This window comes from Trichechus manatus, unplaced genomic scaffold (genome assembly GCF_000243295.1).
Source record: "Trichechus manatus latirostris isolate Lorelei unplaced genomic scaffold, TriManLat1.0 scaffold00188, whole genome shotgun sequence".
NCBI classification, from domain to species: domain Eukaryota; kingdom Metazoa; phylum Chordata; class Mammalia; order Sirenia; family Trichechidae; genus Trichechus; species Trichechus manatus.
The window spans coordinates 754881-767913 of NW_004444124.1; positions in this window are offsets into that span (position 1 = coordinate 754881).

Here is a 13033-nt window from a genome sequence, read left to right on the forward strand (position 1 = left end):
TTCTGACCTACAAAACTGTAAGATTCTAAATTTGTATTGTTTAAGCCAGCAAGTGTGTGGTAATTTGTTACAGTTGCAAACAGAACACCAATAACTCACCACTGCCATTGAGTCAATTCTGACTCATGGTGACCCTGCAGGACAGAACAGAATTGCCACATAGGGTTTCGGAGGCTGTAAATCTTTACGGAAGGTGACCGCCACGTCTTTCTCTGGAGACCACTAATACAAGTCCCAATTTCCATTGTACCGATTTAGCCAAGGGAGTACTTTGCAGCTATGTTGCAGCCTATTCCTGTGTATGTGTGCTGGCGTCTTCCCAGGGCCCTTCTTTGTTGGTGTGTGTGTGGGGTGGTGGTGGTGGTGGTGGTGATGGTGAGGTGTCAGCTTCATTTCAGCCTAGGGTGGGGGTAACCGTGAGGAAAAAAGGACATTAGTGAATAAATGTCAAAGGACAAACAAAAACTGTGTTGTTTTACAATGTCTCGACATTTTCCCACTATTTTCTCCCTCCTTTTTCTCCCCTTTAGTTGAAAGAGCCTCCTACTTGCTTCTTTTCCCTCCAGTACTTTAATCGACACCCAGGTGAGTTCCTCGATTCTGAACAGCCATGGGCCTGCTGTGTTATGAAAAGTTCATCGCTACAGTGATAGATGGTTTGATGATACATTCATGAAATGTATCACCAGGTAGTTATTCTCTTGATAAATCACAGCGACTAGTATTAGCTACACACCTTATCACCCGGACAAATCATATGTTGGACGGATTTTTAATAGTGGTGGCATTTCCAACTTCATACATTATCCAGAGCACAGAAGGAAACAGGTCCAATCTTGCCAGAATGCCTGCCATTACTAGTGATGGTGGCCTTGGAAGGGGGGTGAGTAAGAGAAACACAAGGCACAGACAGACCACTGACAGCCACGCACTTCCACAAGGAGAGAAACTCCTTAAATAGTCCAAACACGGTGAACAGGAGCAGGGAGAAAGAAAGGGACACTCACGTGTTCATTCTGGGTTAACCAAGTCACAGAGTGCTTTGTTTACCTTAAGGCACCACCATAAGAGTCTCTTCTTGCTAACGAAAGAAGCAAGCAGGCTAGAGGGCCGGGCCAGCCAGGGTTAATTAGCTTAAGCCTAATGGGTAGACTGCTGCCACATAGTCCTGTATGGGGCCTGCCTCCTCTTTCCATTTCTGCAGAGAGGTCCTCTGAGCTTCAGGGGTAGACTGTGAAAAATTGCCCTGGGACCCCCAGGCTTCTCTGCTTACCTCCTTGGGCTCTTGTCTGAAATCTGTTGAATTTTGTTATCCCTTAGGCAGGGAGAGAAATTCCAAGCAAAGTGATTCATTTCACCCTGGACAAACACAAATTCTTCAAAGCAGGCAACTTTGAAGGGGATCAAGAGCACCAGAGCACATGGGAGGCACATTCACCAAGCCCAAGTCCTGACACTCCCAATCTGGCCCTCTCAGGCCTGATATCTGCTGCACATGGGAACTTGTGTGCATCATGCATGCCTTCAACTCTTCACAGAGCAGCCTTTCAGCCTGTATTCTCTTGTGTAACTATTTTTCTTCCCTCCTTTTTACACTATTTTCTATTCTTGTGAGCATAAGGGGCAAACTGCATTTCTTCAATTGCTTTATTTATAGGGTTTGTTGTATATATTTTCCTATTTCTGAATAGCCCTTGACTACTTTTACAGATATAACATGAAAAAGGCTCAGCCTCTGCCATAATATTTATTTTCAGGAGCCACTATAAATTCAACTCCAAAATGTATTCCCATTTACCCACTTACACACATATTCATAATTATATATTCTCTAATGTTGTCATTAGCTGCTATCAAGCCAACCCCTGACTTACGGTGATCCCAAGCACAGTGGAACAAAACACTGCCCAGTCCTGTACCATCCCCATTATTGGTTAGAGATCAGACCATTGTGATCTATAGGGGTTTTATTGGCTGATTTTTGGAAGTAGATTGCCAAGCCTTTCTTCCTAGTCCATCTTAGTCTGGAAGCTCTGCGGAAACCTGTTCAGCATCTGTCTTAGGCTGGGTTCTCTAGAGAAGCAAAACCAGTGAGGCATGTGTGTGTATATGTACATATATATGGAGAGAGAGAGAGAGAGATTTATCTCGAGGAAATGGCTCACACAGTTGTAGAGGCTGGGAGTCCCAAGTCCATGGGTCAGGTGTCAGGCTGGAGGCTTCTGACTCATGTAGCTGCAGGAGCTGGCAAACTAAAGATTGGCAGATTAGACAGCAGGCCGCTGGCTCACAGGCTGTGGAGGCTGACAAACCCCAAGTTTGGCAGGTAAGCTGTTAGCTCAAGCCCCAAGAACAAGAGGTCAGATGAACAGGAGCCAGCTGCAGTATCCAGAGTAAGCAAAAGCCATCGAGCTTTGGAAGAAAGTCCAGCAATATTAGATGCAGGCCACACCCGCAAGAAAACTCCCTTTCAACTGAGTGGCTGCTCATAACAGATCTCATCATGGAGGTGATTACATCATTACATAGCTGCCAAACTACATCATAACTACCAAACCACTTGAGAATCATGGCCCAGCCAAGTTTGTACACAACCTTAGCCATCACAGTCCACCCCTTGTCAACTTGGCACCCATACACAACTATAAATAAAGACAATTATAAAGTCATACTTGCGCCTAACATGATACAACTAACATGTACAACCAAAAATGTACTAGCTCTGTTTACATCTTATATTTTATAAGTGAATAAAACAAAAGTATTTGATGCACACATGCAAGGAAGAAATATAACAATTACAGTCTTCCTTTCTGCAACTGGTCATGTGGTCGTAGCTGGTATTTAGAACTACCCTCTTCCACCACCCATTCTGTATTCCCTTTACCCTCAGCAAGCACCGCAGCTGGTCATGGTTCTTTGCTTGGTGGGGTGACCAAATCCTTCATTCCTGAAGGGTCTGGGCCATTGGTAGCCATGTCAGAATTGGGTTGCTGTAGTTTTCCATTGACTTTAATCACAGGGCATGGTAATACTAAGAGACATCCTAAGGGATCTCCTGCATTCCAGACATACTCTTCTTTACCTCCATTATGTAATATCAATCTGACATCCTCTTGGTAATCAGGATCAATCTCACTAGCCAATACAGTAACTCCTTTCTTTGCCTGTTAATCCAGAGACATGAGGAGCCCAAAGTGCCTAGGTCGCATTCTTAACTTCCAGTTAAATGGAATCAGTGTTGTGTCTCCTAGTGGGAGCATTCCTCCCTTTGGAACTAAGACCTCTAGACATGCAGAGCATAGGGTAGCAGGGACAGGAAGCAAAAGTTTTGCAAGTAGGTCACTAGAGATAATAGTGAGTGGTGCCACTCCCATTTCCACCCCTTGATTCTTGGACCCATGAATCCTGGCAATGGGAGAAACAGCACCATATATTGGATGCTGGTTTAGAGCATATGCCACCTCCTGGAGAACATTGACCCAACACTGCAAGGTATTGCCACCTAGCTGGCACCGTAATTGTGTCTTTAGAAGGACATTCGGTCGTTCATTCAAGCCAGTTGCTTCAGGATCATGGAAAACATCATAAGACCAGTGAATTCTAGGAGCATGGGCCCCTTTCCACACTTCATTTGCTGTGAAGTGAATCCCTTGATCTGAGACAATGCTGTGTGGGATACAATGACAGTGAATAAGGCATTCTGTAAGTCCATGGATGATAGTTTTGGCAGAAGCATTGCTTGCAGGGAAGGCAGATCTGTATCCAGAGTAAGTGTCTATTCCAGTGTGATGGTTAAGATCGTGTGTCAGCTTGGCTGGGCCATGGTTCTCAGTGTTTTAATAATCACTCCCATGATTGAATATACTGTGAGTAGCCAATCAGATGAAAGGGAGTCTTCTTGGGGGTGTGGCCCGCATCTGGATCCTGTGGAAGCTTCCTGTCATCTCATCTCCCGTTCTTGGGACTTGAGCTGTCAGCTTATCTGCCAAATCAGGGATTCGTCGATCTGCACAGCCTGTGAGCAGGAGCCCTTCTCTCCAACCTGCCGATCTTGGACTTGCCAGCTTTTGCAGCTGCGTGACTTGGGAGAGGCCTCCACCTTGATCCACGGACTTGGGACGTTCTAGCCTCTACAATCACGTGAGCTGTTACCTTGATATAATCTCTCTCTATATATATATATTCATACACTTTACTGGTCTTGCTTCTCTAGAGAACCCAGCCTAAGAACAAATGCTGTCCTTTCTCTGATGGAAGCTATCCAATGTAATCAACCTACCACTAGTTTGCTGGCTGATAACTCGAGGAATGGTGCCATATTAGGGACTCAGTGCTGGTCTCTACTGCTGGCAGATTGGGTACCACAGTGGCTGTAGCCAAGTCGGCCTTGGTGAGTAGGAGTCCATGTTTCTGAGCCCATGCATAATCTCCATCCATGCCACCATGGCCACTTTGTTCACGAGCCTATTGAGCAATGATGGAAGGATGATGACTGATTTCCACAGATCATATCATCTTATCCACTTGATTGTTAAAATCCTCCTCTCCTGAGGTCACCTTTGGTGAGTATTCACATGAGACACAAATATCTTCACTTCTTTGGCCCGTTCAGAGGGGTCTATCCAACATACATCTTCCCATACCTCCTTGTCTCCAATTTTCCAGTCATGTTTCTTCCAAGTCCCTAACCATCCAGCCATAACATTGATCATAGCCCATGAATCAGTATACAATCACGTATCTGTTTATTTCTCCTTCCAAGCAAAGTGAACAACAAGGTGCACTGCTCAAAGTTCTGACCATTGGGAAAATTTCCCTTCACCACTGTCCTTCAGGAGTTCTCAGCAAGGGGCTATAGTGCTGCTGCTTTCCGCTTTTGAATGGTGCTTGCATGTTGTGAAGAACCATCTGTAAACTAGGCACAAGATTTCTCTTCCTCAATCAACTGATCGTAAGGAACTCCCCATGAGGTCATAGGTGCAGGCTGGGAGAGGGAAGATAATGTGACATGAATGGGCATTAATGAGACCATGGGCATCTAGGCCACTTCTCATGAAACTTGTGCCTTCAGGTCCTGCCTGGGCCCGCTCTCATATATACCATTTCCATTTAATGATGAAGTGCTGCTGTGAATATCCAACTATGACTCTGTGGGTCAGACAACACCCAGTTCATGATGGGCAGTTCAGTCTGCATGTTGACTTGGTGACCCATGGTTAAGCGTTCAGTCTCTACTAAGGCCTAATAACAAGTCAAAAGTTGTTTTTCAAAAGGAGAGTAGTTATCTGCAGAAGATGGCAGGGCTTTGCTCCAAAATCCAATAGGGGCCTGTTAAAGACACCAAACAGCATCTCTACCTGCTATTGCCACTTCAGGCACCATTAAATCCGCCAGATCATATGGCCCAAGTTGCAGAGTGACTTGCATGGCAGCCTGAACTGTTGGAGAGCCTTCTCTTGGTCTGGGCCCCACTCAAAACTAGCAGTTTTTTTAGTCACTTTTTAAATAGGCTGGAGTAGTATGCCCAAAGGAAGGATATGTTGCTTCCAAAATCCAAAGAGGCCCGCCAGGCATTGTGCTTCCTTTTTAGTTGTGTGAGGGGTCAGATGCAATAACTTATCCTTCACTTTAGAAGGACTATCTCTACATACCCCACACCACTAGACCCCTAGAAATTCCACTGAGGTAGACGGTGCCTGAATTTTCATTGGATAAATTTCCCACCCTTTAGCAAGCAAATGTTTTACCAATAAGTCCTCAATCATTAACACTTCTTCCTTACTAGGTCCAATCAGCATAGTGTCATCAATGTAATGGGCCAGTGTGACATCTTGTGGAAGGGAAAGGTGATCAAGTTCCCTGGGGACTAAATTATGACAAGACTGGAGAGTTGATATACCTCTGAAGTAGGACACTGAAGGTATATTGCTGGCCTTGCCGCCTGAAGGCAAACTGATTCTGGTGGTCCTTCAAAACAGGTATGGAGAAAAAGGCATTTGCCAGATCAATAGCTGCTTACTAGGTACCAGGACAAGTATTAATTTGCTGAAACAATAAAACCACATCTGGCACAGTTGCTGCAATTGGAGTCACCACCTGGTTAAGTTTTCAACAATCTACTGTCATTCTCCAAGATCCATCTGTTTTTTGAATGAGGATGTGATGGGAGGCCTCACTCTTGCATCTTTCAAGTCCCTGATGGTGGCACTAATCTCTGAAATCCCTCCAAGAATGTGGTATTGCTTTTGGTTTGCTATTTTCCTATGTAGGAGCAGTTATAATGGCTTTCACTTGGCTTTTCCTACCATAATAGCCCTACTCCACTTGTCAGAGATCCAGTATAGAGGTTCTTCCAGTTGCTGAGTATATTTATTCCAATTATGCATTCTGGAACTGGGGAAATCACTATGTAATGAGTCCAGAGACCCACTGGACCTGCTGTGATCTGAACCTGAGCTAAGACTCCATCAATAACATGACTTCCATACACCACTATTCTGACTGGTGGGCCACAGTGATGTTTTGGGTCTCCTGAGGTTAGTGTCAGTTGACAGCCAATATCCAGTAATCCCTGAAAAAATCTGATTATTTCCTTTTCTCCAATGAACAGTCACTCTTGTAAAAGGCCGTAGATCCCTTTGGGAGGAGGTTGGGAGAAAGATTAATGGTATAATTTTTTGGCAGTGTAGTGGGGTGCTTCCTCAAGGCAATCTAGCCTCCCCTTCATTCAAGGAGTTGTGGGTATGTAAACTGGTTCAAGTATGGGATTTGAATGAGGGGCCGTGACTCTCTATTATGGTGGTTCGAGTTAGACTGCCATTCACTTGACCTAGAATTCCCCTGCTTATACAGATAAAGTAAATAGTGAGTAGATTTCCTATCTATTTCACTCCTAGGGACACCATGACTAAGTAGTCAACACCATAAGTCCATATGAGTCAGACGATTCTGATTATTGCTTTGACTCTGCTATCCTTTACAGTATCCATGCCTACTCTGTCTTTGCTGATCAAGTGCCACCACTTGGCCCCTACTACCACGGGGTTCAGTCAGCCTCATTGTAGTTAGGTGTCTTAATTCAGTTTGAGAAGTTCTCACTGTCAAACCTGACTTACATAAAACAGCAATCACAATAGTCTTCAAGGATTCTGGGGCTCCCTTCATTAATTTGTTCCTCACCATTGTGGTAAAAGGTGTATCCTCTGGGCACTCTATGTGTGGGTCTGTGGGTCTAACCTGATTAATCCATTCTAACATGCCAATTTCACTAAGCCTTTGAATTGCTTCTTCTACAGTATACCAAGGCAGGTCTGACAATTCTACTTGATCTAGTGTGGGCCATCGTATAATCCATGCTTCAGTGAACAAACCAAATAAACTATTAGATCCTTTCCTAACCTCTCAAGCTGAAACACTGAATGAAGAATCTGTGCTTAGTGGGCCCGTATCAATAAACTCAGACTGATCAAACTTTATATTCCTTGCACCATTATCCCACACTCTTAATAGTCATTCTCACACATATTCCCCAGGTTTCTATTTGTACATATTAGAAAAGTCAAGCAGTCCTTTTGGAGCATACCTCCTCCTGGTTCACACTTTGTACTTCACCTTTTGGGGCTCACTGGGATTTAAGTTTAGATATAGGTCTAGATACAAAAATGGGTGATGGGTATGTGTTCTGAGAACATTCAGCAATGTCTTGTAAGACATCTGCCTCAGGTGATGCACCAGGGAAAGACTCAGACACCTCCCCAGGAGATGACTCAGACAAAGATTCTTCAGACACAGCAGGGTTAATCTCATCAGGTGGGGGGTGGAGGGACTAATGGTTTTATTGGGGAGGGTGGCTTAGCAGACAAAGATGAAGTAATCTCTTCAGATGGGAGTGAGAGGGCTGGTTATGTTGGCAGGAATGATTCAATAGAATTTAGTTGCTCAGCATCCCCAGCTTCCTGATTGTCTGCCCATATGTCTGCATTTCAAGTTTCAGGATCCCATTTCTTCCCAATCAATGCCCTCACTTTAACTTCAGATACCATTTAAGGTTGGGAATTCAAATGACATTATAATTTATCCACTCTTATGATAAGAATTTGGCTTTTTGGCAATATCAGCTCTGTTACTACAAGAAATAAGCCTTTCTTTCAGGGCACAAGTGACACTTTTGAGGTCATTTATGCAGTACTTGAGCTGTGACTCTGAAGCCCTGAACTCATCTCTTTCGCCACTTTTTCTAGTGAAAGTAGGACCAACCAACCAGTTTCCTTATACTTCTCATTCGGACAAAGTTGTAGATTAGTATCAAACATGTGATCACCCAGAGTCTTGCCTCTCACCAACACTAGATCTACTAGTGGTGATATTTTGCATATTTCTATTGTCACCTCACACCATGGACTGATAGTGCCCCATGCCCTCTTTACTACTGGAAGCAGATTCATCAACATCTATAAGACTAACCAGACTTGAGAACCAATTTAGAAAGCTCATCCTTACAATTTTGTTTTTATTAAACCACACATGGTACCAAATGTCTTAGGCTGGCTTCTCAAGAGAACCAAAACCAGTGGAGTGTATATATATATTTATATATAGAGAGAGAACGAGACAGAGAGACAGAAAGACAGAGACAGAGAGATAGAGAAAGAAAAAGAGAGAGATTTATTTCAAAGAAGTGGCTCATGCAGTTGTAGAGACTGGCAAGTCCCAAGTCCTTGGATCAGGCATCAGGCCGTAGGCTTCTCCTGAGTCTCATAGCTGCGGGAGCTGAAGAATCCAAGATCCACAGGTCAGATGGCAGGCTGCTGGCTCACGGATTCTGGAGGCTGACAAATCCAAGATTGGCAGGTAAGATGATATGCTGCTGGCTCACAGGCTGCAGAGGCTGATGAATCCCAAGATTGGCAGGCAATACAGCAGGGACCACTGTCTCAAATCCCAAAAACTGGAGGTCAGATGATGATGAGCCAGATGCAAGATCCAGAGTAAGCAAAAGCTAGTGAGCTTTGTCAGAAAATCCATATATATTGGATGCAGGCCACACCCCTAAGGAAACTCCCCTTACAACTGATTGGTTGATCACATCGTATCACATCATAGAGGTAGTTACTTTATATCACAAAGTGGAGGATAACCACATCATTACATAACTGCCAAGTTACATCATTATATAACTGCCAAACTATATTGTTATGTAACTGCCAAACCACTGAGATTCATGGCCAAGCCAAGTTGACACACAACCTTAACTATTACAGTATCAAAGCAACATAAAGCCTGCACTGACCATTGGGTGGTGGCTGTTCATGAGGTGCATTGGCCGGAATTGAACCTGGTTTCCCACATGGAAGGGAGAATTCTACCACTAAACCACCAATGCCTCATTATTCTATAAATAGACACACAGACATGCACACAGAGACACACACAGACATACACACACACACATGTACACACACAGAGCAATGTAGCCATGGCCTTATTCCCTCTGATTTGCTCCCAGATCCTGCCTATCTTTTACATTATCTCACATGCTCCTTCTCCTCAGCTTACAAACACACTCAAGTCTCTTGTAGCTTCACAGAAAACCTTTTCCTTTGTCCCTCCTGCTTTCCGTTACTACTGACCACTCTCCATTAAGCTCCTAGAGCAGGGCCCACCCTAAGGTAGACACTCATGTATATTGGAGAAGCATATGGATGGACTTTTCTCCTCCCGTCTTTACAGCACCCCCTCTCTGCCCCAGCCCTCACCTTCAGAGCCACTGGGGATCTATACTCTTCCCTAATAACTGTGGACACTCTACTCTCATTGGCCATCTCCTTTTTCCAATTTGTATTTGAACTTTAAAAATTATTTTATGTATTTTATTCATCTACCTATGAGCAGCTGATATTTGACAAAGGCCCAAAGTCCATTAATTTGGGAAAAGACAGTCTCTTTAACAAATGGTGCTGGCATAACTGGATATCCATCTGCAAAAAAATGAAACAAGACCCATACCTCACACCATGTACAAAAACTAACTCAAAATGGATCAAAGACCTAAATATAAAATCAAAAACGATAAAGATCATTGAAGAAAAAATAGGGACAATGCTAGGAGTCCTAATACATTGTATAAACAGAATACAAACCATAAATAACAATGCACAAGCACCAGAAGAGAGACTAGATAACTGGGAGCTCCTAAAAATCATTTATGCTCATCAAAAGACTTCACCAAAAGAGTCAAAAGACAACCTACAGACTGGGAAAAAATTTTTGGCTAAGACAAATCCGATCAGCGTCTAATCTCTAAAATCTACTAGATACTGCAAAACCTCAACAACGAAAAGACAAATAACCAAAGTAAAAAATGGGCAAAGAATATGAACAGGCACTTTGCCAAAGAAGACATTCAGGCAGCTAACAGACACATGAAGAAATGCTCACGATCGTTAGCCATTAGAGAAATGCAAATCAAAACTACAATGAGATACCATCTCACCCCAACAAGGCTAGCATTAATCCAAAAAACACAAAATAATAAATGCTAGAGAGGTTGTGGAGAGACTGGAACACTTATACATTGTTGGTGGGAACGTAAAATGGTACAACCACTTTGGAAATTGATTTGGCACTTCCTTAAAAAGCTAGAAATAGAAGTACCATACGATCCAGCAATTCTGCTCCTTGAAATATATCCTAGAGAAAGAAGAGCCATCACATGAATAGATGTATGCACACCCATGTTCATTGCAGCACTGTTCATGATAGCAAAAAAAGATGGAAACAACCTAGGTGCCCATCAACGGACAAATGGAAAAACAAATTATGGTATATTCACACAATGGAATACTATGCAATGATAAAGAACAATGATGAATCCGTGAAACATAACATGGAGGAATGTGGAGGTCATTATGCTGAGTGAATTTAGTCAGTCACAGAAGGACAAATATTGTATAAGACCGCTATTATAAGAACTCAAGAAAAGGTTTAAACACAGAAGAAAACATTATTTGATGGTTACAACGGTGGGGAGGGAGGGTGAGGGTTATTCACTAACTAGATAGTAGACAAGAATTATCTTAGGTGAAAGGAAGGACAGCACACACTACATGGGAAGTCAGCACAACTGGACTAAACCAAAGCTAAGAAGTTTCCTGAATACAATCAAACAGTTCCAGGGACAGAGTAGCAGGGGTGGGGGTCTGGAGACCATGGTTTCAGTAGACATCTAGGTCAATTGGCATAACAAAGTTTACTAAGAAAATATTGCATCCCACCTTGGTGAGTGGCGTCTGGGGTCTTAAAATCTAGCAAGCGGCCAACTAAGATGCATCAATTGTTCCCAACCACTTGGAGAAAAGAAGAATGAAGAACACCAAAGACACAAGGAAGGTATTAGTCCAAGAGACAGAAAGGGCCACATAAACCAGAGACTTCAACAGCCTGAGACCAGAAGAACTAGATGGTGCCCGGCTACCACCAATGACCACCCTGACAGGGAACACAACAGAGAGTCCCTGATAGAGCATAAGAAAAGTGGGGTGCAGAATTCAAATTCTAGTCAAAACACCAGACTTAATAGTGTGACTGAGACTGGAGGAACCCCAGTAAGCATGGCCCTCGGACTCTCTGTCAACCCAGAACTAAAGCAATTCCCGACGCCAACTCTTCAGACAAAGATTGGACTGGACTGTGGGACATAAAATGATACTCGTGAAGAGTGTGCTTCTTTAGCTCAAGTAGATACATGAGACTAAATGGGCAGCATCTGTCCGGAGGTGAGATGAGAAGGCAGAGAGGGTTAGGAGCTCGTTGAATGGACATGGGAAATCAGAGATGGAAAGGAGGAGTGTGCTGTCACAGTATAGGGGGAGTAATTAGAGTCACCTAATGTATGTATAAATTTTTGTATGACAGACTAACTTGAAATGTAAACTTTCATTTAAACTACAACAATAAAAAGAATAAAAACAATTATTTTATGTATTTAAAATATTTTTACCAAGAATCCACACTCATGGAGGAAAATTAGAAACTGACAGATGACCCAAAAGGGAAAGATTAAAATAGCCGTAATTTCTTCAACCACAGATATGCATTTTGGTCTCAGTGTCTTTTGTATTTATTATCTCCTTTCTACATGGGTGTGATAATGTTGTTTCCCTCCTCAAGAGCCTTAACTTCTTTCCCATTGTCATTGGATAGTGATTCCGACTCCCTGGTTGACATTGAAGACTCCCAGGATTTGGTCTCATTTCATCTCGCCAGCCTCCTCTTTCTCCTCCTCCACACACCTCACCCATAGAATGCACCCATATTTAATTCCTTGTCCCTCCTGTAATGGACACATTCCCTCACTTATTTCATGCCTTTGCTTACTTAGTGCTTCCAGTCCAATGCACTGTACTTCCATCCAATTGTGTCTTTCCACCTGTGGATGTCCCACTCCTTTTTCAAGTCTGCTCAGGCTCAAACTTTCATGAATCCTTCTCTAATTCCCTCCTCAAAATTAATGGGTTACTCCTCTATTGTAACTTATTTTTCTTAATTTTGTATTATAGTTATCTATCTGCCGATCTGTTTTATCTCTAAACCATTAAGTTCCTTGAGGTCAAGGACTAAATATCATTAACCTTTGAGTCTCCCTAATGCTTAACACTGTGACTGGCGTACATGTTTATTGAACAAATAACACTTCTAGCCCCTCTTGCCTCACTATTATGTAATTGTACATTCTAATTTTGGAAGGAGAAATGTATTGTGGATGCCAACCCTTCTCTGGGCTACTTTTGCTAATGGCCCTTCTTCTTCAGAAATTCCTCCTATGCTTCCTGGGTGTGTACCCTGAGAGCAGATGCATAAAATTGTTGGATGCTTACCATGCAGTATGATCAAATGGTTAAAAGCAGAGGAATAGATGGATGCATAGCAATATACATAAAAGGGAATGAATGAATGATAGTTAAAACAGGAGGGTGGGAAGAGACAAGAAGCAACTCCTCCCTTTCACTTCTCTCAGAAAAATTAACCCAAC